At 40.3% G+C, this 13650-nt stretch overlaps 1 protein-coding gene across 3 annotated transcripts in view; it reads left to right on the forward strand.

The window, feature by feature from the left end:
* NRG3 (neuregulin 3) overlaps positions 1 to 13650 on the forward strand; it is a 1158196-nt gene that overhangs the window by 833652 nt on the left and 310894 nt on the right. The gene's annotated exons all lie outside the window — the stretch shown is intronic.

Here is a 13650-nt window from a genome sequence, read left to right on the forward strand (position 1 = left end):
TCTAGTATTCAAAATTTTTCATTTTTGAGAATGTACAAGCTGAAGTCATTTATGTTAGACGTTTCTTCTTTTATAAAATAAATATTTTGTATTTTAAATTTCCTACTAATTTAAACTGCAATAAGTGATTTAACAAACATCTTGATATATTCTGTTTGTATTTTCTCTAACTGAATACAATATTTACTTATTTCATAAGTTATGTAAAAATGGTTAGTTTCAAAATATTTGGGGATTTTACAGATAACCTTCTGTTGTTGATTTATGATTTAATTCTGTTGTGGTCTGAGGACAGATTTTATAGGAATCAAATATTTATTTTAAATACATTGAAGATTGTTGTATGGCTCTGAAAATAATCTATCTGGCAAATGTTTTGTGAGAATTTAAAGTGAATGTGAATTCTATTGTGGAGTGCAGTGTTCCATAAATCATTAGATCAGTCAATTCCCAGTGCTGTCCAAATCTTCTATATCCTCACTGATTTTCTCTCCACGTGTTCTATCACTTTTTGAGAGATTTCAGAATAAGTGTAGCAAACTTGCGCACACAAATAAACACAAATAAAAAAAAAACACAAATAAAAAAAAATGAAAAATTCAATTGTGTTTCCATACAATAACAAAAAATTGGAAACCAAAACCACAAAAGCAGTATCACTTACGACAGCATACAATATATAAATTGTGAATAAATTAAACAAAAGATCTGGATGTTGAGAACTACAAAATCATGTGAGAAAAATAAAGGTTAGCCTAAATAAATAGCTATGACACTTTTCCATGGGTTAGAAGACTCAAAATTTGTAAGATTTTACTCCTGTCAAAATTGACCTACAGATTTTATGTAATGCCATTCAAAATTATACATAAACATGCACAACAGTGGTATTTGTAACAGGCAAAATCTGTAAATAAGCCAAACATCTCTTAACCAGTGACTCTTCTGATACGGAGTACAATGTGGGTAGATTTCAAAGTTACCAAGCAAAATGAATGAGGTCAGAGAACAAGAGTGTGTGCTGAATGAATAATTTAGAGGGCACACTAGGAAATGCATGGTAATCTGTAACAAGAAGGTCAGTGGTTGCCTGCAGAAAGGAGATATGTAGAAACTTTTTGGTGTGCTGTGGTAATGCATACGTTCATTATTTTGATTGGAATCCATGGTTTCAGATATATATATATATACACATATATATACACACATTGATATATACATATATATAAATGTATTTCAAACCTTACCACATTTTTTGCATTTTAAATATCTGCAGGTTTATATGTCAACTAAACAAACTGTTAAAGAAGGATAGTTATTTTTAATTCAAAAATTTTTCATATTAGAATAATTTTAAATTTTACTTTTTCTTTATTTGAAAGGCAGAGAGAGAGAGACAGAGAGGTGGGGACAGGGTGGTGGAGGGGATAAATAGACTTCACAGCTTTTATTGTTCAACAAATCTGTTAAATTGTAGTGTAGAAACTGTTGTTGCCTCTTTTCAAGGGAACTTCAAACTTTAGTGCCTTGTCCTAAACAGTACACATTCACAATAGATTTCGTTTTTCTGAACTCAAACAATCTTTGAAATCTGTGAATGGGTTTATTACCAAAGGCATAGGGAAAGAAATATAATACTTATAAACATGCCCAATTGACAATATTGTATCCAGGTTGTATTTGAGCCTTTTCCCAAAAAATAGCAAGTGTGTTCTTCTGGCTACTGTCATTAAAATTCTTCTAAAAATCATCAAAAAACTAGAGAAGTAGTTGTCTTGATTATCTGCATAATAAAGTCTCAAGTGCAGCAATAGCAGTGCAAAACATCTATACACAAAATTTTGACTTTTACACACATTAATAGAGGTTAGAGGGAAAAATAGCCAATAGAAGAAGTGCCTTTAACTGGGTCAGAGATCAATTTGTCATTATTTTGCTACAAGTACTTGTAGTGATCTGATGCCTTCCACTCCTCCACCTCCCTTTGGTGGCCTTTGCTTATGTTATTACTGGGTTGCTGGTACTATTTCAATTAACACTAGTCATTTGGAGACTTACACCTATGAAAGTAGGACACTGTGGCAAACACAGTTGCTACTGCAAAAATAAAACAAATTGGTCAGCTCCCTCCCTGGTTACTGTTTTTCATTGTCAGTGTTTTGCTGATAGTGTTGCAGCATATGGCTCTCGAACTTCAAAATTTACTGGGACACGTGATGGAAGCTGAATCTGAGTCATTTTTAACGACTCACTCTTTCATTGCAGTGTCTAATTTGCAGACTTGGTGAAATTCCAAATATTCCCAGGAGATGTTAGTGGCCATTAAAACTGCTTTTGTAAATGAAATTTAAGACACTCATGTAATAAGTGGCAAAGCTATTAGCCAGATAATTGCACTGCTATAATAAATTTCAGAGGTAATTTTGACTATCAAGCTTCTATTCATGGCCAAATATCAGGAAGGAATGAATTTTATGTGGAAAATTACTGAGAATTTTTTTAATCAGGCTCTTTACCAAATTAACTTTTGGGACCTTATTATTTTTTTTTCTGTTTACTTGGGTTCTTGGTATAAATATCTCCTCCCTTTGTCCATTTATTAATAATATATGTAATTTCACACATTACTCCTTGCCTTAGTTTCATTTTACTTTACAAAGACAAAGAATGGTTTTTAGTTTTCTTTGTGTGAAAACTGGCCTGTGCTATTATTTTTTTTTTAGTTTTAAATGTTTTTTTCTCCCAGTGCTAAAATATATTTTCCTGTTTTTCTACATTATTGTTTAAGTGCCACTGACTTACAGTTAATACATTAATCTATTAACAAATAAGGGCCTGTTTTCTAAAGCATTTATGCAAATACTAATTCCTCTAATACATATACATTATTTCTTATATTTTATATCATGGACTAATTGATAAAAAAAAAATTCTTAGTTGAATGTCTATTCATTCCCTCCTTTCAGCAATGACCTATTGAGCTCTTAGTATATCCCAGGCATTCACCAGGTTATTGTTTGTTCCAGGAGCTAGGATATAGTAGATAAAACTAACTAACCAACTAACTAACTAACTAAGCTTGGCCCTCATGGCATTTGTATTCTACTGAGGGACAGAGACCTGTCTCCCAGCCTCTGAGCATACACCCTTACACAGCATGTGTATGTCAGTATGTGAAAGTATATTATAATATATAGAAATAAAGTATTTTTATTATAATAAATTTATATGAAACTACTATATGATATTAAATACTTGCATACACAAGTATGCAAGAGAGAGACAGAAAGGGGACCATGTCTTGAATTATTCATCTGCATGTTACAAGTTGTAGTCTGCAATAAAATTATTGTATGCCTTTCTGTTTATTTAGTAGTTTGCTTTGTGTGTGTGGTATTGGGCAGGAGCTCAATGACTGTAAGTCTCTAGCCAGAGCTAGGGCCTTGCATGTAAAGCACATATGTGTGCCTGACTGTAGAAGTCCCAGTGGTCCTCTGAGCTGGTATGGAAATGAATAAATTTCTACCCAAGACAAAATGCAAGCACTAATCAAATGTTTGCCTGAAATAAGGAGCAAGAACAGATGCTCCAAATAATGCATTCACAGAGACTCTTGGGTCATTAAGTCTTCATGCCTTTGAACTAACAAACTCAGATCCACGGACACCTCTTCAGTGGCTAGGGCTGGGTTTCCATCTGCTGGGGGGTTGCAGGAACAAACAGGTTCTCATGGAGGGTGTGGAGGATAAGCATCCCTTCCCTCAATGCCCTTGTTAAAACATGCTCATGAAAGCCAAGGAAGCGAGCACAGAGCCAGCTGTGGCTGATGTTACTGGCGAGATCGATGCCATATTTGCTGTGCCTACATAGCCCTGTTTCTAAAATGATAGACTTGCATTGTGTGTCAGTATGACTGTCTCTTTTTTTCTTTCATTTCTTTAATTATATTTTGAAGTGATTTGATGTGTGAATGTGAATGCAAGGGAAGACATGCAGGGTGGGGGAGACAGTGAGGGTCTGCAGGCTGCTGGCTGTTTGTCCATCAGATATAATCACAGTCTGTTTTACAAGAGTTTCAGAGTCACCAGCAAGGCTCAAAAGGCTATTAAAATCATGAATACACATGAGCCACTTCACAAACTTTATGTAATTAATAAAAGGCCTAGGGTATGCTAGCCTCTAAGAGATGCTTAAGGCACAAAGGCAGTCCTTGGAATTACTAAAGCATTTGTCTCCAAACACATAGGAAACAACTTCAGCTCTCAGTACTAGAGACAGAAAGACAGTCACGGTTCAAACCACCCCATGACATTTCAAGAGCCAGGCCACAGCTCCAGAGCCAGGAATCTGGCCTGTACCGAGTGCCAGGCTCCTAGCTACTGCCTCTGCATTTTCATAGGCTGCACTCCCAGGTTTAAGCCTCACGCCAACACGTAGGGGGAGCATAGTACTGAGACCCTTGTGACTTGACAAAGAGGCTTCTATGGGATACAGTTTTACCTTCCTCTCACACAGCAAGGGCTTGAGGTAAGAGTCCAGGTGTAGGTAGAAAGGTTCCACGAAGCCATTGGAGCCACAGGCTCCCTTTAACTTTATGCCTTCCCTCCCTAGCACATGGTTTCCATTCTCAAGGTCAGAAGATAGCTACTAGAGACCCAGCCATCATAGATGCATTCCAGGTAGGAAGAAGGAAAAGACAAGGTACAGTGGAAAGAGGTTTTCTTTAAACCCCATCTCATGACTTCTTAGCTGCCTTGTTGCCATTCCAAATAACAGCCTACTTTCTCTTACCAGACAAGATTAGAAAAATACATTGGGGCAGTCACCAGCGGTCTCTGATCAGGAAGGAGCAACTATACCAATTAAAATTGGAGTCTTGTGGAGTGGGCATTTAGCCTAGTAGTTAAGATGCCCTCTGGATCCTTACTGCCACTTTGTGCTGATGCAGACCCTGGGAGACAGTGGTGATGGACCAAGTAATTGGGATCCTGTCACCCACGTGAGAGATCTTGACTGACTGAATTCCTGGCTCCTGGTTCTGGCTGCAGTCCAACCACCATGGTTTTGAGTACTTAGGGAGTGCACAAGCATAAGGAAACTCTGTCTTTTTTTCTTCCATCCACTGATTCACTCCCCTGGATGACTGCAATGGCCGGGGTTGAGCCAAACACCAGAAACCAAGAGCTTCATCAGGATCTCCCATGTGGGTGGTAGGGGCTGAAACACCTGGACCGTCTTCTGCTGCTTTTTCAGGTCATTAACAGGGGCCTGGATCAGAAGTGGACCACCCAGGACATGAACCAGTGCTCATCTCAGGCAGCAGTTCTACCTGCTACACCACAGCACAGCCCCCAAAATACAGTTTTTAAACAAATACAAAAAAAAAAAAAAAAAGCCATGTGTATCAAAGAGAAACGGAACTAGAACTGCCACACAGCCAGTGAATGGTTGTCTCTGAGAAATCTCCTTTATTACATGGATGGCAGGAGTCAGAGCCCAAGTCTGTGCAGGGGCCAAGGCTGTTTGAGCCCATCCATCTATCACTGACACTTCCGGGCGTTGAACTGCTGTATCACTTAGGACTGACATTTTGGTGTGTAAAGAGCAAAACAAGCAGTGTGTGTAAAGAAGGCTGAAGACAAGAAATGAGTGGAGAATTGTAACCTATCAGCTCTGTGAGGGCATATCTGAGCCTCATGTCATATAGGGGGATTCTGGGAGCCCTGAGCCATTGGCCTCCCTCAACAGGGAGAGAGCAGAGGGACTCACTCACCTTTTTGAGCACATACAATGCCTTGGTCTCGGTGACACCTTCAGGAATGTCAGCAACTCCTTAAGAATTTGCAGCTTTGGAAAGATGTGTTCTGGCTAAGGGAGACCACTAGCACCATCACAAACTAGAAATATCAGGTCTGTGTGAAAATGCATGAGGTTGCAGTCAAGACACCATATGCTTCAGGTTGGCCACCCGTGAGAACACATTTGTAGTAAGCTTTCAGTACCCAAATCCCCTCTGGCCTTTGAAAAATCCATGGCAAGGAGTATTGCCGATACCACGAAATACTTCAAAGCCAACCGATCTATCAGTTCACTGACCTGAGTGAACCCACGGTTTTGTTGGAAGCTGGGATCAGTGGACTGGGCAGCCTTGAGCTGATTCATGTTGTGCCACTGCTTGGGGATGCTTCACATATGATGCATATGGGAAAACCCCTGGCTTGTTGTTTGGTATCTGCATGTCCTCAAGTCTATTTTTCTTTGCCACCCTTTGCCTCATGATGCTAACTTTTTTTTAAGATTTATTTACTTATTTGAAAGTCAGAGTTACACAGAAAGAAGGAGAGGCAGAGAGAGAGAGAGAGAGAGAGAGAGAGAGAGAGAGAGAGAGGTCTCCCATCTGTTGATTCATTCCCTAAATGGCTACAATGGCCGGAGCTGTGCTGACCTGAAGCCAGGAGCTTTATCCAAGTCTCCCATGCAGGTGCAGGGGCCCAAGGACTTGCACCATCTTCTTCTGCTTTCCCAAGCCATAGCAGAGAGCTGAAACAGAAGTGGAGCAGCAAGGTCTTGAACCGGCACCCATGTCGGATGCCAGCACTGTAGGCAGCATCTTTACCCACTATGCCACAGCATCAGCCCCTTATTTACTTATTTGAATGTCAAGAGTTACACAGAGAAAGAAGAGCCAGAGAGAGAGAGAGAGAGAGAGAGAGGTCTTCCATCTACTGGTTCACTCCCCAATTGGCTGCAAGGGCCAGAGCTGTGCTGATCTGAAACCAGGATCCAGGTGCTTCTTCTGGGTCTCCTCTGCAGGTGCAGGGGCCCAAGGAATTGGGCCATCTTCTACTGCAGTCCCAGACCATAGCAGAGAGCTGGATCGGAAGTGGAGCAGCTAGGACTTGAACCAGCGTCCATATGGGATGCTGGCACTGCAGGCACCAGCCCCAGTCTAAGAATTTTTTAAGTATTCTTGACACAATGACAATTGTAATGGAGCTTTTTCAGTCTTTGAAAAAGATGAACTAATATCGCCATAAGATTTCTGTCATTAATCTCTGCACCACCTCCTTTCTTTAATTTATTTTCATCCTGTCCATCAATCCTCTCTGTATCATGAATAAAAAATAAATGTCCTGCCAACGAATCCAGCAAGCTGTGAAATATTTGAGACAAACACTCCTAAGGATACATTTTCATCAATGTAGATTGGTAACAATTTACTAATGACAGTTTTCTCTTAATTATCGGGTAAAAGGTATTCCTTAATTAATAGAAAAGAGGATTGGTTTCATCCCCATTAATTATTGCTGGGAATGTATCCCAAGCCCACTAGACGCAAGGTATTTAAAATGATCATGTTAGCACAAAGTTGAGCAGCATGGGGTTTAGAACTAATAATGAGGACCACAGTAAATTAAGTTGGAGGTTATAGATGGATGGTCTTCAGAGAGTCATGAACTCATAAAATCTGATGTCTTCCGTAACCTTCTCAGCTTCTCAAAAGAGTATGTGATGGCCAGATAAAATCATTATTCTCTGGGGTCACTGTGCTCTCAAGCTCCCACAGAATACACCCCCAGTATTTACTGCACCTGCTATCTCCCCAGGGTGGGTGAGTCACCAGTCATGGGTAAGGTAAGGAAGCCAGCGCCCTGAGCCAAAGAGGATGCTGAGAGTAACTCAACCAGCTCTGTCACCCCAGTGTCTATCACTGAGTATTCAAAGTGTTAGTATCTCATCCCTCTTTCCATCAAGTCTCTACAGGTCATGACCCAGGTTTTCTGGCTGCTCAGTGTGACCTGCGGCTTTGTCACTGTGCTGTCAGCAGTGCTGCTGCATGTTTAACACGTAGGTTTCCATTGTCATTCTCAGACGTTTCTCTTAGTGTTCACTCTATCCTGGCTCCTGTGGACTTCTTCAGAGAAGACTGGTTTTTAGGGTATCTCTCTTGCACCTCAGGTGAAAGATGGGCTTGCTATCCTATTGAAAAGTAGAACTTTATTCTTTGAAGAACACTATACCACATTCATCCTATCTTGGATATAATCATCTACAGGTTTTTCACACCATATCTTTTACTAAAATGTTGGCATTTCCCAACTTTTCTTCCAGTCAACATATGCAGCCCCTTCCATGATTACACCTTGGACCAAAGCATCACCTCTATACTAATTCTATGATTATGCTCTCTGAAGAAACTCATTTTCTCCTGATTGCCTTGCTAAATTATATCTCCTCCATCTCCTTTTATGAACCCCACAACCTCTCTAGTCTCCTCATCCCCCCCCTTTTTTTTTAAAGATTTATTTATTTATTTGAAAGTCAGAGTTACACAGAGAGAGGAGAGGCAGAGAGAGAGAGAGAGAGAGAGAGAGAGAGAGAGAGAGAGGTCTTCCATCTAATGGTTCACTCCCAGTTGGATGCAATGGCCGGAGCTGCTCTGATCTGAAGGCAGGAGCCAAGAGCTTCCTCTGGGTCTCCCACATGGGTGCAGGGGCCCAAGGGCTTGGGCTATCCTCCACTGCCCTCCCAGACCACAGCAGAGAGCTGGACCAGAAGTGGAGCAGCCAGGACCCAAACCAGCGCCCACATGGGATGCCAGCACTGCAGGTGGCTGCCCCACCCGCTATGCCACAGCGCCCCCCCCCTTCTTTTCTATATCAGATCAGCAACCTTGATATTTTCATTTCCAGTCTTCTCCTGCTTAGATTCCTAGGCCAATCAATTCAATATCTCAGCACAACCCCATTTCATAGAGGGTAAAGAACATTTGTTTTGTTTTGTTTTCATCTCAGGCATCCATCAATCGTGTTGTTCTCCATTATCGTTCCTCCTACCTTCTGGCTACTTATCTATGGTCCCGGTTGTAAGCTCAGTCACTTCATCTCAGCCATTAGATGTCAGAATGCTCTCACTGGCTCCCTCAAATCTTTTTCTTATATTAAAGTCATTCCGTTGCTATGGTCTGAGTATGATTTAACTCCAAAATGCAAGTGGGACATGGGACCTGAAAGCCAAATTCCTTCATTAATAGTATAAGAGAGTAGGAGTGGTCTAATTATGGTGATGAGAGGTGGGTTCTAATGGGAAGTCCTCAGGTCATTGTAGATGTGCCCTCAGAAGGGTAGTTTTCAAAAGGAAGTTATTATAAAAGCTTCAGTATTGGCCCAGCCACACTCTCTGCTTCCTGGCTCACTATGTGGTCCGTCCTCTATACATAGTCTACCATTGCCATCCACCATCATAGCAACTGAACTGCCTGATCATGAGCTGAAAAACTCCAGAACCATGAACTGCCATAAGCCTCTTTCTTTCACAAGTAGATTACCTCAAGTATTTCATTATATTTCATTATATTGATGAAAAGCTGACTAGCATACTCCCCTAATCTATGGTATGACTTTCCTGTGTTTCAATTGTGGTCAACAATGTTGATGGAAAATTCTAGAACTATATAATCCATTTATTTTCAATTGCCATTCTGGGTAGCAGGATGAAATCTTGCATCATCCTTCTCCACCCTCTTATGGATCTGACTCATCTTTGTGTCCAGCCAGTTCATACTGTATATGCTACCACCTTCTGATATTGAGGGTGAGAGAGAGATGATTTTCACATAACTTTCATTACAGCACATTGTTACGATTGTTCTATTTTATTATTTGTTGCTTTCTAGTGTCTAATTTATAAATTAAATTCCTTCATAGGCATGTAAGTACAGGAAAAACACAGTCTATGTAGGATTCAGTACTATCCTTGGTCTCAGATATCTGCTGTGGGTCTTAGAATGTAGCAGTGGGACTACTATACTTCATACTTTCTTCCTTAGTGATATTCCTTTACCATTTTTGCAAATGGAAATCTTTATTAAGGCTCAGAACTCTCTGATGAGCTGTGCACTTCCACAGCTTCTTCCTTTAACTACAGCAGTGCAACTTGGAATCTAACTTTTCCACAATTGAAAGGCCAATTATCTGCTTTAACTGGATTGTTTTCCAGAGTGTACCTCTCAGGGTGACATACTATCTCCATCAAGTCCCTAGGTGAAAACTCTCACCCTTTTCTCTGATACTGCATAGTTTCTTTATTTTCCGTTTTTAAAATTGGACTTTTTTTCCCTCAGATCCATCAATTTCCTTTCATTTTCATTTCTATCAATAGAGTCAAAGATACTGTTTATTATTTTCTATACGACTGCTAAATAATTTCCAATCTGGTACTGCCGTATGCATAATCCCTTTAATCTTCTCTCCACTGCAGCTAGTGTCTTTCCCAGCTGCAGGTCTGATTTATAGCTGAGGCCCTTACTCTTCACTCAACACCATTAAAACCCATCAGAGCTTTCCTGTTGCTCGACTTGCTTTTCCAGAGGCAATGTGCCACATCTCCTTTTTCATAATACTCCAGCCATTAGCTAATGAATGCATTCGTTCTTTTCTGTAACTTTGATATGCAAATACATATTTGTGGAATGACTTAATAAACACATGATACATAAATAAATACAGACTTGAGGGGGGCACTTGCATATCATTTTAGGACTTTTATTCAACAGTGATTCTCTGCAGACATCTTTTTCCTTTCATAGGAGTTTCAACAGCAACAGATTTAGGTTAAGAAAGGCAATGTCATGTGCTTCTGACTTGAGCCACAGCAAAGTTGCCAGACTCTCTGTCCGGTCTCCTCACCTAGGGTTCTAACACTACACAAAATGAGAGACCACAGTGCTCTGAACTCAGGAGTGGTCAAAGCATAGCCTGAGGCCCGGAGGAAGCTGGCAGACTTCTGAGATGATTCTCATGACCAACCCTCCCTAAGTGACACACAGAAATTTTTATCTTTCTACAAAAACATGTGCCTGCCCTAGAGCAGTATCGTGGTTTTGAGTGTCACACTGCCCAGACATGACCCTTTAATGCCTCCAGAAAAATGATGTCCCCACCACAAGGAGCAGGGCTTAGGCTCCTTTCCAGCTGGCATTTAGATTTCTCAGTAGTGGAAGAGTCAGCCCAAGGTACCCACAGACTCCATCCAGTTCTTTAGTACAGTTCTCAAAATGGTTTAAAGCTAATCACCATCAGCTTGGAGGTGAGGCTTGCTTTTGTCTGCCTCACACACTGGCCTGAGAGAATGGCAACAGAAAAGGCACACAAAGTTTAAAGGGATACTTGGCAGAGAAGGTGAAGTTTATCACCTGACCTGTGGCCCCCCCTAGCCAGGCGGTATCAAGTGTCTTTCCTTGCAAAGAGGATGTTGGAATGCTGATGGATCCATGCTCCTAGGACTTCCTGAGGTGGGGAAGCTAGAACTCAGGATCACTGGCAAATTCTGTGCTACTACTGGTTAAATCCTCATTTACCCCAAGAACAACTCAGGAGACATTATGGTTGTCACATCCCAGATAAGTTAATATTTACTTAACTTATATATGCACAGGGGCATATATATAGGAAATTTTAGAGGTAAAACTGACAACATTCCAAAATTCTTGATTGAGAAGGTATTCATTATATGTATTCTCTGAGCAATAAAAATCTATCAATAAAGCTAATGTGGGAGCCAAATCTATACTTCAGTTTCTTGTTTACATTGTAATTCTTCTGTAGACATCATTTTTCATTTGCTCATTCTCGCTCTCTCTTCGTTCGGTCTCCTCAAATTCTTCCTCCATGATCTTCTCCAATTCCAAGCCTCTGTTTTATAGCTTGTTTGCCAATTGCTTTTCAATTAGGTTTGCAAGGCATGTAGAGAGTAATTTCTGGCAGAACAACAGTGCCCTTCTTGTCTGGAAATAAAATTGTCTGTGACGTGGTTGACTTTATCAGTAGTGCATTTACACAAGAATGACCACTCTTGAATCATCTTATGTGATTAGGATGCTGTATTGTATCTGTTACATTCTCAGATTCTAGACTTTTGATCTGTGTTTTATAATCAGTGAGATTGTGCCAAGTCATAGATTTAGCTTTCTTCTCAGTGAATCAAGTTTATATTTTTACCCTTTAACTAATGAGTCTATATATTAATAGGCCTTTTCTTACTAAATGCATAGCCAAATTTACTCCAATTTGAATTTTTGTTTAAGATTTATTTATTTATTTATTTATTTAGTTGAAAGTCAGAGTTACAGAGAGAAAGGGAGAGACAGAAAGATCTTTCATCTGCTGGGTCACTCCTCAGATGGACACAGTGGCTTATCCAAAGCCAGAAGCCAGGAGCTTTTTCCAGCTCTCCCATGTGGTTCAGGGGCACAAGCTCTTGGGCCATCTCCTGCTGCTTTCCCCGGCACATTAGCAAGGAACTGGATCAGAAGTGGAGCAGCTGTGGCTCAAACCAGTGCCCATAGGGAATGCCAGTGCTGCAGGCAGCGGTTTTCCCGGCTACACCACAGCATCAGCCCCTCCAATTTAAATTTTAAATATCTGTGCTATTAATATCTTGTTGTGCATATTATTAGGAATGGCTACAGCAAACATGAAAGACTTGTAAATTGATATTTTAGCACCAGCTATTCATGTTTTGTGGAAGTCCTAGGAAGAGTCCTGAGGCCTCTATCTGAAGCCTTTCTATCTAATGCAGAATTCCATCAGGAAATATGATACTGAGTACTTTTTCCTTGCCAGCTCATCGCAGACTGGTGACCTAAGAGTGAGTAAAAGGAAATTATGCTCTCATGATAGAGGAGTATGAATTTGGGCATGACATCTACCTTTGCATCATAGTTGACCTCTCTGATCTGGTGGGCATTTAGTGTGATGGGCACGGAAGCAGAGGCCATGGGCTCACTATTGAACTGTGCTAATTCCCATCTGGGAACTGTTGTTAATAAGCCAATTGCTTAGGAAATTAGTCTGCACTCTTTCTCCTTTACTGTTCATCCTCACCTGTAATTACCATGACGATATTGAATTTTGTTGTTACTAGAATCAAAGCTGTGTCTGATTTCACCCAAATGTTTAGGGGTTGCAAATTGGAAGTCCAGCAACATATAAACAGGAAGGAACAATTATGGAGTTTCGGTAATAAATGCAATGACTTTGTCTACTCAGCCAATTATAATAATGCTAATCAGGAGTAACTACTTAGGTCACTGGGAAATTGAGACATTCAGATATGAATCTCTGTACTAAAGGGTATTTGCTTCGGGGCAATCTACAATTTTCTAAAAATAATGATTTTCTTGAATTGAACAGAGACTGAACTTTTGGTACTTTATTTTTCTTGTTCTTCACTTTAAATTTCCTACTCACATTCCCCACCAATTATGGTTTATTTACTTCAGAACTCCAGAGCTCCCTAGCAATCTGCAGTGGTGAGACTTTATGTGACTGCTGGAAGGCAAATCCAAAACATAAAGAAAGTTTGCCACTGGCAGCAATGGTCCCTCTGAGACGCATTCATCAAAAATGTGAAATGAGAATCAAAAGGTTGGAACATATGGCTTCCCTCCCCAGCCCTGCTTGCACCCTGGTGACAAGAAGAGACTTTTCCAATTAAAGAATACTTTGCAGAGAGTCACTTTGCCTAGATGGTTGCCATACTTTTTTGAAATTGATGTCTTTATTTCATGTTAGGTCAAGACAATCTTGATTCTGCTGGTTAGGAAGTCTGTATGTCTTATCCTGCTTACCTCTCACCCTCCCTCCATCC

Source organism: Lepus europaeus, chromosome 17, assembly GCF_033115175.1.
Source record: "Lepus europaeus isolate LE1 chromosome 17, mLepTim1.pri, whole genome shotgun sequence".
NCBI classification, from domain to species: domain Eukaryota; kingdom Metazoa; phylum Chordata; class Mammalia; order Lagomorpha; family Leporidae; genus Lepus; species Lepus europaeus.